Genomic DNA, 16,933 nt, shown 5'->3' with positions numbered 1-16,933 from the left:
AGACCATGTCAACCCAAGACTGTGTCCAACCTGGCCTTAAACACTACCAGGGACAGAGCATTTACCACTTCTCTGGGCAACCTGTTCCAGTGCCTCACCACCCCTACAGTAAATAACTTCTTCCTTATATCTAACCTGAATTTCCCCTGTTTAAGTTTGAACCCATTACCCCTTGTCCTATCACTGCAGTCCCTAATGAAAAGTCCCTCCCCAGCGTCCTTGTAGGCCCCCTTCAGATACTGGAAGGCTGCTATGAGGTCTCCACGCAGCCTTCTCTTCTCCAGGCTGAACAGACCCAACTTTCTCAGCCTACCTTTGTATGGAAAGAGCTCCAATCCCCTGATCATCCTCGTGGCCCTCCTCTGGACTTGTTCCAGCAGGTCCATGTCCTTCTTATGTTGGAGATACAAGAACTGTATGCAATAATCCAGGTGAGGTCTCACGAGAGCAGAGTAGAGGGGCAGGATCACCTCCTTTGACCTGCTGGTCACGCTCCTTTTGATGCAGCCCAGGATACGGTTGGCTTTCTGGGCTGCGAGCGCACAATGAAGCCAGCTCATGTTCATTTTCTCATCGACCAACACCCCAAGTCCTGCACAGGGCTGCTCTGAATCTCTTCTCTGCCCAACCTGTAGCTGTGGCTGGGATTGCTCCAACCCAGGTGCAGGACCTTGCACTTCACTTTGTTGGACTCCATGAAGTTGGCGTGGTCCCACCTCCCAAGCATGTCAAGGTCCCTCTGGATGGCATTCCTTCCCTCCAGCGTATCAACCAAACCACACAGCTTGGTGTCATCAGCAAACTTGCTGAGGGCACACTCAATCCCACTGTCCATGTCATTGACAAAGATGTTGAACAAAATTGGTCCTAAAACTGACCCATGAGGGACACCACTTGTTACTGGTCTCCAATTGCATATTGAGCCGCTGACCACAACTGCTAGTGTGTGGTCATCCAGCCAGTTCTTTATCTACTGAGTTGTCCATCCATCAGATTTATGTCCCTCTTGTTTAGGGACAAGGATGTCATGTGGGACAGTGTCGAATGCTTTGCACAAGTTCAGGTAGATGATGTCAGCTGCTCTACCCCTGTCCATCAGTTCCGGAGCCCCATCATAGAAGGCCACCAAATTGGTCAGGCAGGATTTCCCCCTAGTGAAGCCATGTTGGCTGTCACCAAGCACCTTGTTGTTTTTCATGTGCCTTAGCATGCCTTCCAGGAGAATCTGCTCCAAGATTTTGCCAGGCACAGAGATGAGACTGACTGGTCTGTAGTTCCCTGGGTCATCCATTTTCCCCTTCTTGAAAATGAGGGTTATATTTCCCTTTTTCCAGTCGTCGGGAACTTCGCCTGACTGCCATGATTTTTCAAATATGATGGACAGTGGCTTTGCAATTTCATTCGCCAGCTCCTTCAGGACCCATGGATGGATTTCATCAGGTCCCATGGACTTGTGTATGTTCAGGTTCTTAAGATGCTCTCGAACCAGATCCTCTCCTACAATGGGCTTAGGGTCTTCATTCTCACAGTTCTTGCCTCTTCCAAGACTTCGATGGTATGGCCAGAGCACTTGCCAGTGAAGACTGAGGCAAAGAAGTAATTGAAAACCTCAGCCTTCTCCAAATCCAGGGTAGCCAGTTCTTCTGATAGCTTTCGGAGAGAGTCCACATCATCCCTAGTCTGTCTTTTGCTTGTGATATACCAATAGAAGTGTCATCTTTCACATCCCTTGCCAGACTTGATTCTAACCAGGCCTTAGCTTTCCTGACCCTAGCTTCCTGGACAATGTCCCTGTACTCTTCCCAGGCTGCTGAACCCAGGACACTGTCCTCGCTTCCACCTTTTATAAACTTCTTTTTTCCTTCTAAGTTTTCTCAGCAGTTCCTTATCTATTCATTAGTGGGCCTCCTGGCCTTCCTGCTGCATTTCCCTCTAGTCAGGATGCAACACTCCTGAGCTTGGAGTAGGTGGATATCAACGAGCATTCTTGCCCCCCCCCCGCCTTCTGTGGGGCTTTATCCCATGGAACCTTACTAAGCAGGTTCCTGAAGAGGCCAAAGTCTGCTCTCTTGCAGTCCAGGGCAGTGAGCTTACTGCACGCTCTTCTCACTGTCCTGAGGATCTCGAATTCAACCATCTCATGATTGCTGCAACCAAGGCTGCCCTGGAGCATCACATTCCCCACCAGCCCCTCCCTGTTGGTGAGTATGGAGTCAACCATGTCACCTCTCCTTGTTGGCTGTTACTTGCAAGAGGAAATTGTCTTCCACACAGTCAAGGAACCTCCTGGATTGCCTGTGCCGGGCCGTACCATCTCTCCAACAGATATCAGAGTGGTTGAAATCCCCCATGAGGTTAAGGGCCTACAAGCATGAGGCTTCTCCTATCTGTCTATAGACTATGTCATCTGCAGAGTCCTCCTGAGCAGGCAGCCTGTTACAGATCCCAATAGTAATGTCACCCATCGCAGTTCTCTCTTTGAACCTGACCAAAAAGCTCTCTGACTCATCATCTGTTCCCAGATAGAGTTCCATCCTCTCCAGCCTATCACTGACATAAATAGTAACTCTCTGTCTGCCTAGGCTGTCTTTCCTAAAGAACCTATAAACTTTCATTCCAACACTCCAGTCATAGGAGCCATCCCACCATGTTTCTGTGATTCCAACAATGTCAAAATCCCATAGATGAGCACACCTCTCTAATTCCTCTTATTTAATCCCCTTAGTATGGGCGTTTGTGTAGAGGTGTCGTGGTTTAAACCCAGCTGGTAACCCAGAAACCATGCAGCCATTTACTCACTCCCCACCCCTGCCTTCCTTCCCCCACTCCCAGAGGGTTGGGGAGGAGAATGGAAAGAATGTAACTCCCATGGGTTGAGAGAAGAACAGTGCAGTAACTAAGGTATAACACAAACCACTACTGCTACCACCAATAATAATAATGATAAGGGAAATAACAAGGGAAGAGAATACAACCACTCACCAACTGCCGACCGATACCCAGCCCGACCTAGTGATCTAGCCCTTCAGGATAACTGCCCCCAGTTTATATACTGGGCATGAGGTGCTGTGGTATGGAATACCTCTTTGGCTAGTTTGGGTCAGGTGTCCTGTCTCTGCTTCCTCCCGGCTTCCCCTCCTCCCTGTCAGAGCGTGAGACTCAGAAAAGTCCTTGGTCAGAGTAAACATTACTGAGCAACAACTAAAAACATTGATGTTATCAGTGCTGTTCCCAGGCTGAAAGTCAAAACCACAGCACTGCACCAGCTACTGAGAAGGAGAAAAAATGACTGCTACTGCTGAACCCAGGAAAAGAGGCATCTGAGCTGAGCTCCAATAAAGATGGCTCATTGGCTGGAGCGGCTGCAGTAGCTCTGCATTGCTCCCAGCAGTTATTAGAGGTGCTGGCAAATGACTGGGTGTGTTGGGATGAAATTATGCTCCCCTCACCCATCACATCTAGTTTAAAGCTGCCTTGACCAGCCTGTTAAGTCTCCTACCAAAGCAGCTCTTTCCCCTCTTTGTCAGACCAGCTCCATCAGCCTCCAGTAGATCTCGCCTCCCAAATAGAGTCCCATGTTGTAAATAACCAAACCCCCTAATTACTACCCTTCTAACCATTTATTAACCTGCCAAGTTTACATGGCCTTTTCAAGGTCCTCCCCTTTGACCCAGAGAATTGATGAAGAAACTATCTGAGCTCCAGAGCCCCTAACCACCTCTCCCAGGGCTCTGTAGTCCTTCTCAATGATTCCCAGGCTACTGCTGTCAGTATCGCTAGCACCCACATAGACCAGAAGAAGCGTGTAATAGTCAGGGGGCTTACAAAATCAGGCAGCCTCTCAGCAACATCCCTGATCCAAGCTCCTGGTAGGCAACTCTCCCTTGAGATCAGGCCAACAGATGGGTGCCTCTGTACCCTTCAAAGTAGAGTCCCCTGCTACTGTGACCCCCTGCTTTCTCCTGGTGGCACCAGTAGTGATCCTCTTTACCAATATATCAGCAGGAAGTTAATTTGGTGCAGTGTGAGTTTCCTCATTAGCCCCCTGCAGCACTGTGAAGCAATTCTGGATGGGGACGTTGGAGCACGGAGAAAGCCCCTTCCGTTTGTCGTCTTCCTCCTGTTTTTTTTTTGGTGGGTCCTTTTCCCTTTCCTTTCTCCTTTCCTTTCCTTTCTCCTTCCTTTTCCTTTCCTTTCTCCTTCCCTTCCCTCCACTTCCCCTTCCCTTTTTCTTCCTTTCCCCTTCTCCTTCCCTTTACCTTTCCCTTCCTCTTCCCCTTCCCCTCCGCTTCGCCTTCCCTTTCCCCTTCCTTTCCCTTTTGATTTTGTTTGTTACTAGCTCCCAGCTCCCTGGATTACTGCCCTCCTCCTTTTCTGTATGCGCTATGAGGGACGCTTGAGGCCCCTGCCCAGCCTGGGCCTGGAGCAAGCAGTCCAGCTCCCTCTCAGCTTCCCTAACACCTTTCAGCTACTGACAGTGTCTCACAGCTCAGCTCCTGCTGCAGGAGGGCTTCACTAATGGGAAATCCTTTCTGACCAATTTGGTGGCCTTCTGTGATGGGGCTATAGAATACAGTTCTGCATGACAAGCTCTGACGTAGGTCTGAGGGGCTATCTGCAGTGCAGGTCCCAAGGGAAGCCAGTCCCCTGACAGACTGTGCAAGAAATAAGCCTATGGGAGAGAGACCAGCGTCATTCTGCATTTCAAGGATTTGAACAAACGTGCTGGAGGCATTTGTTGCCAGTCTCTAAATCTGCGCCCTCTATACAGTACCCTGAGGTGATACTTAGCAGAGGGCTTTGAAACTGTTCTACACAACTGAGTCAGTTACTCGTTTTCCCTGAGTGTTGCAAGGAAAAGCTGCCAAGTCCATGGGGTTTAAACAGAATTGGGATCGAAACACTTTACTGAGCTACCAAGAACATGGAATTAGGCAGCAGTCAGTGAAGTGTTTCATTCAAGTAGTAATACAAGAGGTGAACCCCCAAACTAGACACATGAATGTTAATAAACACAAGCAAACACCTAAACACCCTGTGTAAAAAACGCAGAAGGAATTTCTTAAATTCTTCTTTCCGAGAAGAAGACCTCACCATAAGCAGCCTTAGTAGCAAATGCCACTTGGTGTATTGATAAATAATGGTGAGGAAATCCTGTGTGCTCTCTACGTTTCTGCAAAGTTCATGCAGAGGGAACCAAAACGCCTTTCACCTCTGGGATCGCCACACACAAATGACTGTATGTGGTATAAAAGCCTGTATTCATACAGTCTGAACACACAGATTGATTTACAGGGACACCCAGCAGCGGTGCCCAGCGTGTGGCTGCTGTGGTCAGGGACATCCCCCTGGGCCTCCTGGGCACAGGCACTGCCTCAGGGCCAGCAGCCCAAAGGCCTTTCTCCAAGGGATGCTGGGTGAAGGGGCGGCAGCAGCAGCAGGGCTGCAGTGGGCAGGGCTGCAGGGGCCCCATCACCCCCGTGTCATAGTGCCAGCACCCGGCAACGCAGCATCACAATGCTCTGGGGCAGTATAAAGCAGCATCCTCCCATGTCCCACTGCCAGAGTGCCTGGCACTGCCACCAGGACACAGCAGCCTGAAAGCACCTGAGAGATGTTCCTTGAGGCACCAGTGGAATTACCTGGAGGGGCTGAGGAGAGAAGACTGCCCGAAGCTCCTGGAGTTTCTCTGCTGCAATTCCAGCTCCTGGAGGGGCCACACTCAACGCTCATCGGATGAATGGATGGAAATTCTGCTTCAGTATCTGGAGAGATCGCCGTCCTCATCTTCTGGGGAGATGTAGTGTAGCCATAAGAAACAGGATCCACAGGTGGCCTAGTGCCCTCCCCCAGTGTTTGATAGCTCCCACTGCCAGGCACAGGACAGGTTCTTGCCCCCAGGGTTAATCAGGCCAGTGGCATTTTGCTACTCCTGGAAGCCCCTGGGATGGCTCAAGGTAGAGGCATAAAAGGCAGTGTCAGGGTCCCCTTAGAGCCATAACCAGCCTGTGGAGCAGGAGCAGGTCTTGCTCATGTGCTCAGGAGGTAGCCATCCCCAGCTCTGGGGTCAGGAAGGAATTTTCCCCCGGGGCAGATTGGCACCAGTCCCCGGGGGTTTTTTGCCTTCCTCTGAGCACTGAGCATGAGCACTTGTCAGGGCTCCTGGCTCCATTCTGGCCGCGTTATGGCCTGGTGCTCGTGCTCCACGAAGGTGGCTCCTGGTGTCCTGCAGCTGGGGGGGGAAGGGCTTTTTTCCCCCAGGCTGGACTTGCAAGCGTCCCTGGGGTTTTTTGCCTTCCTCCGCAGCCGAGCACAGCCCCTTCATGGGGCTCCTTTGGGTTACTGTGGCCCAAAGGCAGCTGCTCGTGCTCCACGCAGGTGGCCCTCGTGCCCCGCATCCGGGGGGAGGCAGCCTTCTGCCTCTGGTGGCCCTAGAGTGGCCCCAGGACTTGCTGCTGTCCTCTGTAGCACTGAGCACCACCCCTTGTTAGGGCTTCCCAGGCCTATTCCGCCTGGGTTCTTGAGCTGCTCTCACACCACCAGGGCACTGCTCTGAAAGATTTAGAAAAAAAGTAAATATAATCTAAGCTAAACTAGACGGAAATTAACTGAACTAATCAAAACTAAACTAAACTAAACTAAACTTTATAAATAAATAAAATTATTTTTCCAACTGTAAACTTTCTGAATTGTGTCTTTGAAAGTGTTTTTGGTGCTGAAAACCCCTTGGCATTTCAGGAAAATCATGGTCTCATCAGTATGTAACTCATGAGTGCAGGGAATGAAACAGAACAGAATGAAATGGAACATAATGGAATGGAATGGAATCCAACAGAACAGAAGGGAATAGAATGAAATGGAATGGAACAGAAGAGCTATGATATGCATCTAGTTTCACATGACAAGCTCTGACATAAGTCTGAGGGGTTATCTACACTGCAGGTCCCAAGGGAGGCTGGTCCCAGGTGCTGAGGCTTATGAACACCCTCTGGAGCCTGACAGTAGACCTGCACTCTTCACATACTCTGCTTTAGGCAGGTATGAGGTGCCACTGGTGAGAGAGCATTGGGCCAGATGGACTCCTGACAGAGTGACATCATTCTCAGGCTCTGATGTTTTGTTATGTTTCTCCAAGAGAAAGAACTCAGGCATTTTCACAAACCAGTATTTGGGGGAGGGGTGGGGTTGGGGGTGGGTGGAAATCACAAGGACATGAGCAGGTATTGCCCACATAAAAAGGATTTGCAACCATTTAGTTCAGGAGCACATCCTGCTTCAGGCTGAGGGCTTGATCTTTGAGCCTCACTCATGTCACAGATGCGGTCTTTTGGTGCCTTGCAGAAACCCAAACAAACTGGATGAACACAGAGGTTTCAAAAACCAGCTCACACGTGTGTTTCACAAATCTGTTCAGATGCACAAATCATCCAGAGACAAGCTACATCTCACACCCATCTGAAGGCACAGGCCTCCTTCCCACACAGTGACAGAGCCAATGCCTTTGATGGGACATGGTCCATTCTGCTATGGATATAGTGCAGGGTCGGGAAGAAATGATATCTAGTACTTCCTCAGCATGGACTCTTAGGCAAAGAAGGAAGTAGGGAGAAAAAAAATGGAAGTTGGGAAAGACCTACAATGACCATCAAGTCCAACTGCTCGACCACTTTGGGGCTGGCCAAAAGTTAAAGCATGCTATTAAGGGTGTTGTTCAAATGCCTCTGATGGGCACAGGGCACTGATCATCTTCTCTAGGAACCCTGTTCCAGTTTTTGGCCACCCTCTAGGTAAAGAAATGCTTCCCCATGTCCCTGGGCGCAGATCTGAACTATTCCCACAGGTCCTATCAAATGGATCCCAGCAAGAAGAGATCAGCACCTCCCTCTCCATTTCCTCTCCTTGGGAAGAGCTGTAGAGAGGGTCACCCCTCAGCCTCCTTTTCTCCACACTAGACAGACCCAATGTCCTCAACAGCTCCTCACAGGAAGCCACCATCCATACCTTCCAGCCCCATCACCAGCTTTGTTGCCCTCCCCTGAACGCATTCAAGGACCTTCATGTTCTTAAATGGTGGGATCCCCTTCATGGGGCTCCTTTGGCTTATTGTGGCCCAAAGGCAGCTGCTCGTGCTCTATGCAGGTCGCCCTCGTGCCCCTCATCCGGGGGAGGCAGCCTTATGCCTCTGGTGGCTCTAGAGTGGCCCCAGGAGTTGTTGTTTGTCCTCTGTAGCATTGGGCACCACCTCTTGTTAGGGCTTCCCTGGCCTGTTCCAGCTGGGTTCTTGAGCTGCTCCCACACCACCAGGGCACCGCTCTGAAAGATTTAGATAAATATAATCTGAGCTAAACTAGACCCAAATGAACTAAACTAAACTTTTATAAATAAATCAAATACACTTTCCACCTGCAGCTTTCTGATTTCTGCCCCCACCAGAGCGCACCGAGCGCAGCCCTGCCCATCGCACACCTCACGAGACCCGCGCAGGCTCTCTCTGCCCCCCGAGCTCCCGCTGCAGCCTCCGCTCTCACCGGCTCCCTCTGGTGCCGGCGCTGCCACCGCCGGAGCAGCCGGAGCAGAGCTCCCAGAGCGGGCCCGGGCCCGGGCCCTGCCCTGAGGCCAGGGCTCCGTCCTGCCGCTGTCCGCCCGCGCTGTGCCCGCGCCCCCCGGGGCGGGTTCTCCCCGCTCAGGGCGGGGCCGTCCCTCCTGGCCCCGCCCCCTGTGAGTCCTTGCCCACCTCAGCGGAGCTGCGGCTCCCGGGCAAGGCTCTGCCAGGGCTCGGGGCTGGGGCTCCTGGGCAAGGCTTGACAGCGACCCGGGGCTCCCTTGTCGGCTCTCGCCGCTCGGAGCTGGGGCTCATGGACGCTTCCTCATATTTCCCCTCTTTTAGTGTAAAACACCTCGTCCCACCACAACGGGCCCTGCTAAAAAGTCTCTCCCCATATTCCGTATAGGCCCCTTTTAAGTACTGGAAGCTGCTCTAAGGTCTCCCTGGAGTCTTCTCTGGACTGAACGAACAGCCCCAGCTCTCTCAGCCTTTCCTCATAGGAGAGGTGCTCCATCCCTCTGGTCATCTTTGTGTCCTTAAAAAAGAAAACCTGTTGTAAAGCTGATGGGTGTTTATGTGCCATATACTGGGAAAGGCATGAGGCTTCATGGCTGCAGGTTTGATCCTGTGAGATGTGGTGCTTCTGGCCCTCCTAAGAAGGTTGGTAAAATCACCACTGCAGCATGCTGTGGAAACCTAAGTAAATGCAGATGGGGTCCGAAGGCGGGGCTTGGACTCCTTCAGGGAGGGCAGGTCTGTGCTTGATTATTTGTCCCTAAACCTGGGCATCCCCCCACTGCCCTACTGGTGTGACTGTGTGCCAGGGCATCACATCTGCCATTTCATCCTGCCTTTCCTTCTGCTGGCCTCTGACATCCTTGAGACACAGTTGAGGTCAGATGTGGTCTGTCCCCAGTATGAGGGGTGCTGCCTGTATCTCACACTTAAAAGTCACCACATGTCCCTTTCTATCAGGTGCCCTCTGTCCTGAGCTGCTGTGGCTGGTTTTGGTGCCTGTGCATCAGATGGCCAAACCCTCTCCATATTCTTCTCTGAGGCTGCAGAGAGTCAGTCTTGCCCAATCTATGCCATACGATAAGAAACTGTCTCAGCCCCCTGGACCAACCACATTATTTGTAAGCCAATAGCTCCTTTCTCTTTATGTGTGCATGCAGGAATTATCCCTTCACTTTGGTATGAGAGACAGGTGCCCACACCCACTATGCTTCCCATCCCACAAAGGACCAGTGCTGATACACTGGGGCTACCACAGCATGGTCACTCCATTTTCTGGAGCTCTGCAGGCACCACCTCTGTAGGTGGTACAGAAAAGGGTACGAAGTGCCTGGGGTCACTACAGTGAGATCCTTGAAAGAATAAGAGCAAAATGAGGCTGTAAGAGTAAACCCAAGTTCCCAGAGCTATGCACCTCAAGCAAACAGCCTAGAGAATACATTTCCAGCTGGGACTGTTGAAATGCTGGACATATTGTCCTGGTGGAGGTTGAAGCCATTAGCTCAGGCCAGCAGTTTTCCTGTTCGGGAGGGGATGGATACAGCTCAGTGAAGACACCAGGCACCAGCTTCCTCTCACAGCAGCTGTGGCTGCGGCACAACCCATCAGGCAGTCAGATCTGGAAGGATCTGACAAGACTGCAAGTCCCGGCTTTCAGTAAGTCTGCTGCTGCAGCACAGAGGGAAAGAAGGGACACCAAGGTAAAGCAGTCTCTACCCCTCAGGTTTTTTCCAATTAATCTGAAGAATGAGAGACCAACAGAGAAATATTTAAAGTATTTTACAGCTGCAGACAATAACAAAGTAAGTGAGGGCCAGGACACATTAAAGAGGAACCCATCAAAAACTGTATCGCTGACACCTGAACATTTGCCTAGAAGAGCCTCAGTGCACGTGCGGCTGTGATGAAATGTCAACATGCTACCAACAGTGGATCTGCTTCTGCAGCAGAGACAATTTAAGGGCTGGAAACTTTCAGGGCCTTCTCATTCCTGGGTAGTGCCTGCTGAGGGGATTGGTGGGTTGATACTATTCACAGGAGAGAATAGCTGAGATTCCTGCCCTGAAAGGAAGAACAGCCCCAGCTGTTATGTTCTGCCATATGTTCTGTGATGAGACCACAGGATTGGTGGGCAACAAGGTGCTTCAGAGCTGTTTTCCCTGTGCTCCTGTGGAAATGTCAGGCTTGGGGGCAGATACAAGCTGGCCTCTGAGCTAGGGCATTGGCCAGGACCTGGGAGTGACCTGTCAGGCAGAGGAGTCCTGGTACATTTCTGGCCTGTTCTGCCCATCTGAGCTGAGCTAACTGAAGCAAACTTGTCGGGAACAAGATCAGCTGCCGAGCAATGCCAGTGTTCTAGTGCAAAATCTGCATTTTTATTAAAGACATATTTTGGAAGGCCCATTCAAAAATACATTGTGCTCAGTAAAAATTAACCATTTCCATGCTGATAATTAAGGTTACCACAGGAATTACTTTTTTTTCTTTTTCTCTTTTAGAATATTTACAGCAACAATAGAAATTATACATTAATTAAGAATGGAATACATGCCCCCCCAAAAAAATCTGGTAAGGTGTGTACCAACAACATGATACAAAGGATTGTATACAAACACTTTACAAATGGTTTTATTAAGTTGCATGAAGTCATCCTTAAATATTCAACACATTTTAAAATCAATTTTTATTTCAGGATTAAAAAGATGAACACCACATCACATCCCTTCCACAACAGAAAGCATGGTAAATTTAAAAGTTTGTGCGCTTTAGATTTCTAGTAGCTGCTAAAAATATCAGGGAATCTTATCCATAAAAGTAGAAGTTTGAAAGTTACCTCTCCAGCTTAGTTTTTGAATAGTCTGTACTGGCAGATGGTGAAAAAAAAAAAAAAATCACATAGTTCTAAATCTCTTTCTTCCTGCTCCCAAATGACACAAATTCAGAATTCAGCATTTCACAGTGGAGATCTAAGCAGTCCTGGAAGTCCTTAGCAGATAAACCAGACTTTAAAATGCCTGCATAGAATTTCCAACAAAATTATGGTTTCAGGGATATATATATGTTACTCCTTTCAATTAGACATATTCTTCAGTAGTACGAGTCTAAGATGTGCACTAGCGAAAAAGAAAAAAAAGAAGAAAAGGAAAGTTGAGACAATTACCTACACTTAAACTTTTGCCTTAAATTTTTAAAAGAGTTAAAAGCTCTGCCATTGGATTTACATGTCAGGAGTTTACACCAAGAGGTTCATATGCTATAGGAAACCTGAATAGCAGCTTCCATCCTGTGCTATGAACACGCTTTAACGTTGTTAATGGAAAGCTCTACAACAGCAGTCACTTCACAATGCACTTCTAAGCCTGTACAATGAAGATGCCACCTTGCATTGCTCAGAATGGATCCAGAGAAACAATGCCCTGTGAAAACAGAGACCTGGTGGAACAGAAGAAGCCTGGTAGGCAGCATGTTTTGGTGGGTGCACAATGAGGTAAGGTATCTCACCCAGATGAAATGGGAAATTAAAATTAAGAAAATCCTGAGCAAGTCTAAGGATAGCTGTTTGGGATAAAACAGCAAACAGGGTGGAGTAGTAGATAAGGCCTCTAACTCCCTGATAATCTGCACTAGAGAGACAACAAAGAACAAGGCAACTGCAATATTTGAGAACCACAAGGGGAAGGGCAAGGGAAGACTTGCAAAGCAGTGCAAAGGATGGCATTGGGATTCTAGAGGGAGAGCTCAGATGGCTTGGAGGTTTCAGAAGAATACCAGAAGGCCTATCAAGATTTTACTACTTGGTTGCTAACAGTACCTAGAGGAAGAATATTTTTATAAGTCTCTTTAAAATTGGGAATCAATAATAAGCTTCAAACAAACAAACAAACCTTGACCATATTCTGCAAGAGAGAGGAGGTAGATTGACTTGCAGAGAAGACAAGAGATGTGTAGAGCCACTCTTACCCTAAAGTCAGAAATTCCCTGTTCAGACTCTTGGGCCATGTCTTAAGATCCATTTTTGCCCAGCTGCATATTTTGAGTTATGTTCTAAAAGAGCCCAAGAAGCAATCTGGTTTGGTAGAATGAAAGCATCCAAACATAGCAGGGCTGGTCCTCTCACACTTCTCATGCATCTTCCTCTTAGTTTGTCAAAAGCCAACTTTTGCACCAAACAACTGGCTGTACACAAGATAACAAATAAGCACCCCAAGCAGAACTTGGAGCAAGTAAAATTCAGACCTAATCTTTTGGATTTATCTATGCTGTCTCATGCAGCACCTATTAAGACAGCCCACAGAGAACAGATGACCTTCTACAGTTTTTCTCTTCCAGTTTAAAGATGATTTCCTGTAACATTTACTTTGCTTAATTTACATGAAATTTGCTTTGTGACTGCAAGAAAGAAATCTTCAGTTTCAGTACAACATCTGAACCAAGTGATGTGCACAAGCCTTCCTATGCCAGATGAGCCTGAGCATTGATGCACTGCTGCTGTTTGACCCTTTGAAAAGGAGCCAACAACTAGAACTTCTAAGTTGTGTTATATTAAAAGGGTTTATCAAACTGCTCCCTTTTTAACAAAGGCCAGAAGTTAAATGGCTTTTCTCCTCATTCACTACAAACCCATTTTAATGAATGGTTAATATTATGACACCATTAGAAAGACCTGCATAGGGAAAGGCACCTGTTCTGAAATAGTGGTCCTGATTTGAAGGTCGTTTAGAAGTGGTTAAATAGGGCACATCACTTTTCCAATCACCTTCTGTGACATTCCTATTTCTAATGGTGAGCCTACTTATGTGAACAACAGCCCCAGTGCATGGGTTATGATATAACCCCATTAATTGATGTATTATGTATCCTAGCTGGCATGGGAAAAATAAACATTCATTGCCACCCCCAATTTGCAGTATATTAATATATGGCTATCCTTTTCATACTCTTTGTGTGACTGGGATTCAGATATTCTCCCAGCTTGACTCTGACAGTGTTCAACACATACAGAATGAATTATAGGCAGATATTTTTGAAGCATGCCTCACTGCCAAGTCATTATAAGACAACAAAAAAATGAAACTTGAATAAAACCCCCAAATACTTGTAAAGCATGGCTCCCCTCAAAAGTGGCTGGGTTTTGCCTTAGCTAAATAGATCACAACCGTGCTCTTAGGGCTGTATAATCTGTGTTCTCATTCTTATAAGGGAGGACTACAGCACTGAATTGTTACGAATACATAGCTGTTTCTGGGTGAACATAGGAGTCTACTCAGCCATTAGCCACAGTGGCTTTTGAAGAAAAAAGGAAAGGTTGGTATATAGCTTTCACACTGGTAAGATTAATCTGTTAAGAGACCTAACTGCAATGACAAAGAATGGCTAAAAAACTACTACAGGACACTGCTTATTGACAAACCTCTCCAGCTTTGCTCCTAGAAACAAGTTGGTATAGCAGAGAGAAGGGCATCAAGCCAAAGGATAACCTGAGGGTATCTCATATGTTTGCAAGTCTGAGGCCTGCTTTAATATTGATCTAAAAGAGTGAGTATCTGTAAATAGAGTGGTGTCAGGACTGACACAGTCAGGCATGTCTGACATAGGATGAGAAATCAAAGATGGTATCAGTCCCACCCCATGTGAGATGGGGAATATTTTAGGAAGAAGAGAGTGAATCTGGGATCACTGACTTCCTGCTGAGAACTCTACCCGATGCTCCATGCTGGCAACCTCTCAGAGGAGCAACAAATCTTGGACTGTAATAAATGGAGCAAAAAATGTTAATTTAAACAGCTCTAAGAAATTGTTTTCTGTGGTCAGGTCTGCTGAAAAAAAAAAAAGTTATTCTAGTTTAATACATTTACATGGCAGTTTAAAAGGACAGCTTAAACACATATACAATTTCAGTTAAGATGAGCTTAAGGTGCTTCTTTTCAATTAAAAGAGCTCAAGAGCTATAGTAAAAACATATAGATGAGTTTAGGCAGCTTGAGTTCTGCAAAATGACTGGAATTCATTTCTGAAACTTAGTTTCTTTTCTATTCACATCATTAATGATGCCATAAGACAAAACAGATTGCCAAAAATAAAATTCAATTTAACTAAGATACTTTATACTAAGTAGATCTATACAACATATAGCACAAGACTCATAGACCAGTGAAGAGGAAAGCTCACATTTACAAAATAGTTTGTTCTGTAATTCTCTTCCCCTTTATTGAGCCAGCAAATCTCAGTCACTATAGTAAGACACCTTTGGATGTGTTGGCAAAATTACATTAGCAATATTCTAAATATTGGGAAGTTAGACCAGGTTAAAAATACACCATTTATCCCAGTGCCAGTTGGCTGAGCCGCTGGACCTTCTTTCCAACAGAAGGAAGAAAATACTACACACATTTAACACAATTTAGTACTCAAGTGAAATCTACTATGGTTTGTTGAATCTGAGAAGAAAATGCAGTATGAAGTAGAACAATTTTCTGTAAATATGGGCCACAAAATACTTGAACATTCCTTGGGTCACCCTTGGAGCTTTGCTAACTACTTTAAACAGCTATATGTACAGTCAGAGATTACCCTCATTTAACTTAATGGGTACTGAGAAAAAAAAAACCCTTTGGAAACATTTTCATTTGCTAGAAATCAGAACAGCCACATACAGACCAGTATCATCATCCCCAGCATGAAGCTCTTACCAGCAAGCTAAAAAAAGTCTTGCAGAGGCAAAAAGGATACATATCCACAAAGTACAGAAGAATCTAGTCAAAACGCTCCCTCGGAGACATTCAAACCATGCTGCTTAGAGCTGCACTCTCAGACACTGCTTCTGTGAGGGATTTCAGTGGCATCAGCCCATTTCAAAGCAGGACTAACAGGACTAATCTAGCTGTGACCAACTGGTGAATCCAAAAAAGATTGCTATAATATGCTGCTAAACTCTGGTGGTGATGAACTACACCACAGTGTTTTTTCTGAATGCCCACCAAACTTATAAAAAATGGAATACTCTTTCATGTCTACTGCATTTATATATGCTATATATATGATATATCACCACAGTATATATCATATATAGAGAGAATAGAATATATTACATATCTATAGAAAATCACATGCACATTTCTTGCAGGCAATTGACAAAGAAAGAATTCTTATTCTGCAATATTTCAAATTTAGTAGACTGACTTTTAGCCCTGGACAGACCTAGTGTAAGATCCTTTCATAATGTATTTTCTGACAAAGATTTTTAGAGCAGTGGTGCTGAATCTGCCATTGTTAGAACTTTGGTATGACTTGAGAAGTACCATTTGCGTTGCTGTCCAAGTAGGAAGCTAGTTCTTGCTGCCTGGCTGCTTCTGTTAACTACTATGGCTAAATCACTGAATTTACATTCAGGTTAATCGCTTTTTGGAAAAGACAACATACTGGCAAGTACAAGTGTCTTATGAGGACAATTAGAAAACAAACTATGCTGCAGCGTAATGAGAGAATTGAGCTCATGTGTTTGAAAAGGAAAGATTGTATTGTTCTGACACTACAGCCCTGACTCTCTTATTGCACAAAGTTTAGACTGGCATAACTCTGTTGACTCCTGCTGGCTCACCTGTGATTTAGTCTACTGGCAGCAACAGAGGAATCAGGTTGTGTATTTGCTACACTCAACATTCACCAACATAAAGGCAGTTTTAACAATTTTGTACAGGAGACTGGAACCCAATATCTAGTATTTTGCTGAGACTGGTAACGGAACTGTGTACGGGAATATTCGGATAGTAAGACCCAAGGAGGAATGAAGTCGCATGGCAGCCTTCTTCCTCAGTATCCAAATATCAGATCTGTAGCTTTAAATACATCCTGAAATATAACAAAAGTGCAAGAGTAGTTTAAATTTAAATACAGTGTATACCTTATTAGTTAACAGTTTGCTAAACAAGATGTAGAATACACATATGTATAAAAGTTTATACTATGATCTGCAGTGCCATGCTATGCGTTAAGTGTCAAAGTTTGGCATTTCACTTGCAACTCATGCTATGTTTCTTTGGTTTTCACCCTTGCTATTAAGTGGAAAAGCACCTGCTTTAGCTTGTAGTCATGGGGCACTTTAGAGGACACTAAAATTTGGTAATGGGGCTCTGTGCTCCTGGTGCAGAAATCCCATTAATATTACTAGGAAAGCTAAGGACACAGGGGAGAACATACCACATTCAGATTACTGTACAGTTCTGCAGTCTCTTACATGAGGCCAATACTTCCAACAAAATAGCCCATAATAAAGCTCGGAATTGAATATTGTCTTGTGTTTGTTACCAGTAATGCCTATAATACTGGGCTCCCATAGCTGAGCAAGATTCATACTGTTACAGTCACATGTATATC

This window comes from Melopsittacus undulatus, chromosome 2 (genome assembly GCF_012275295.1).
Source record: "Melopsittacus undulatus isolate bMelUnd1 chromosome 2, bMelUnd1.mat.Z, whole genome shotgun sequence".
Lineage (NCBI taxonomy): Eukaryota > Metazoa > Chordata > Aves > Psittaciformes > Psittaculidae > Melopsittacus > Melopsittacus undulatus.
Note: the sequence above shows the minus strand (reverse complement) of the source record.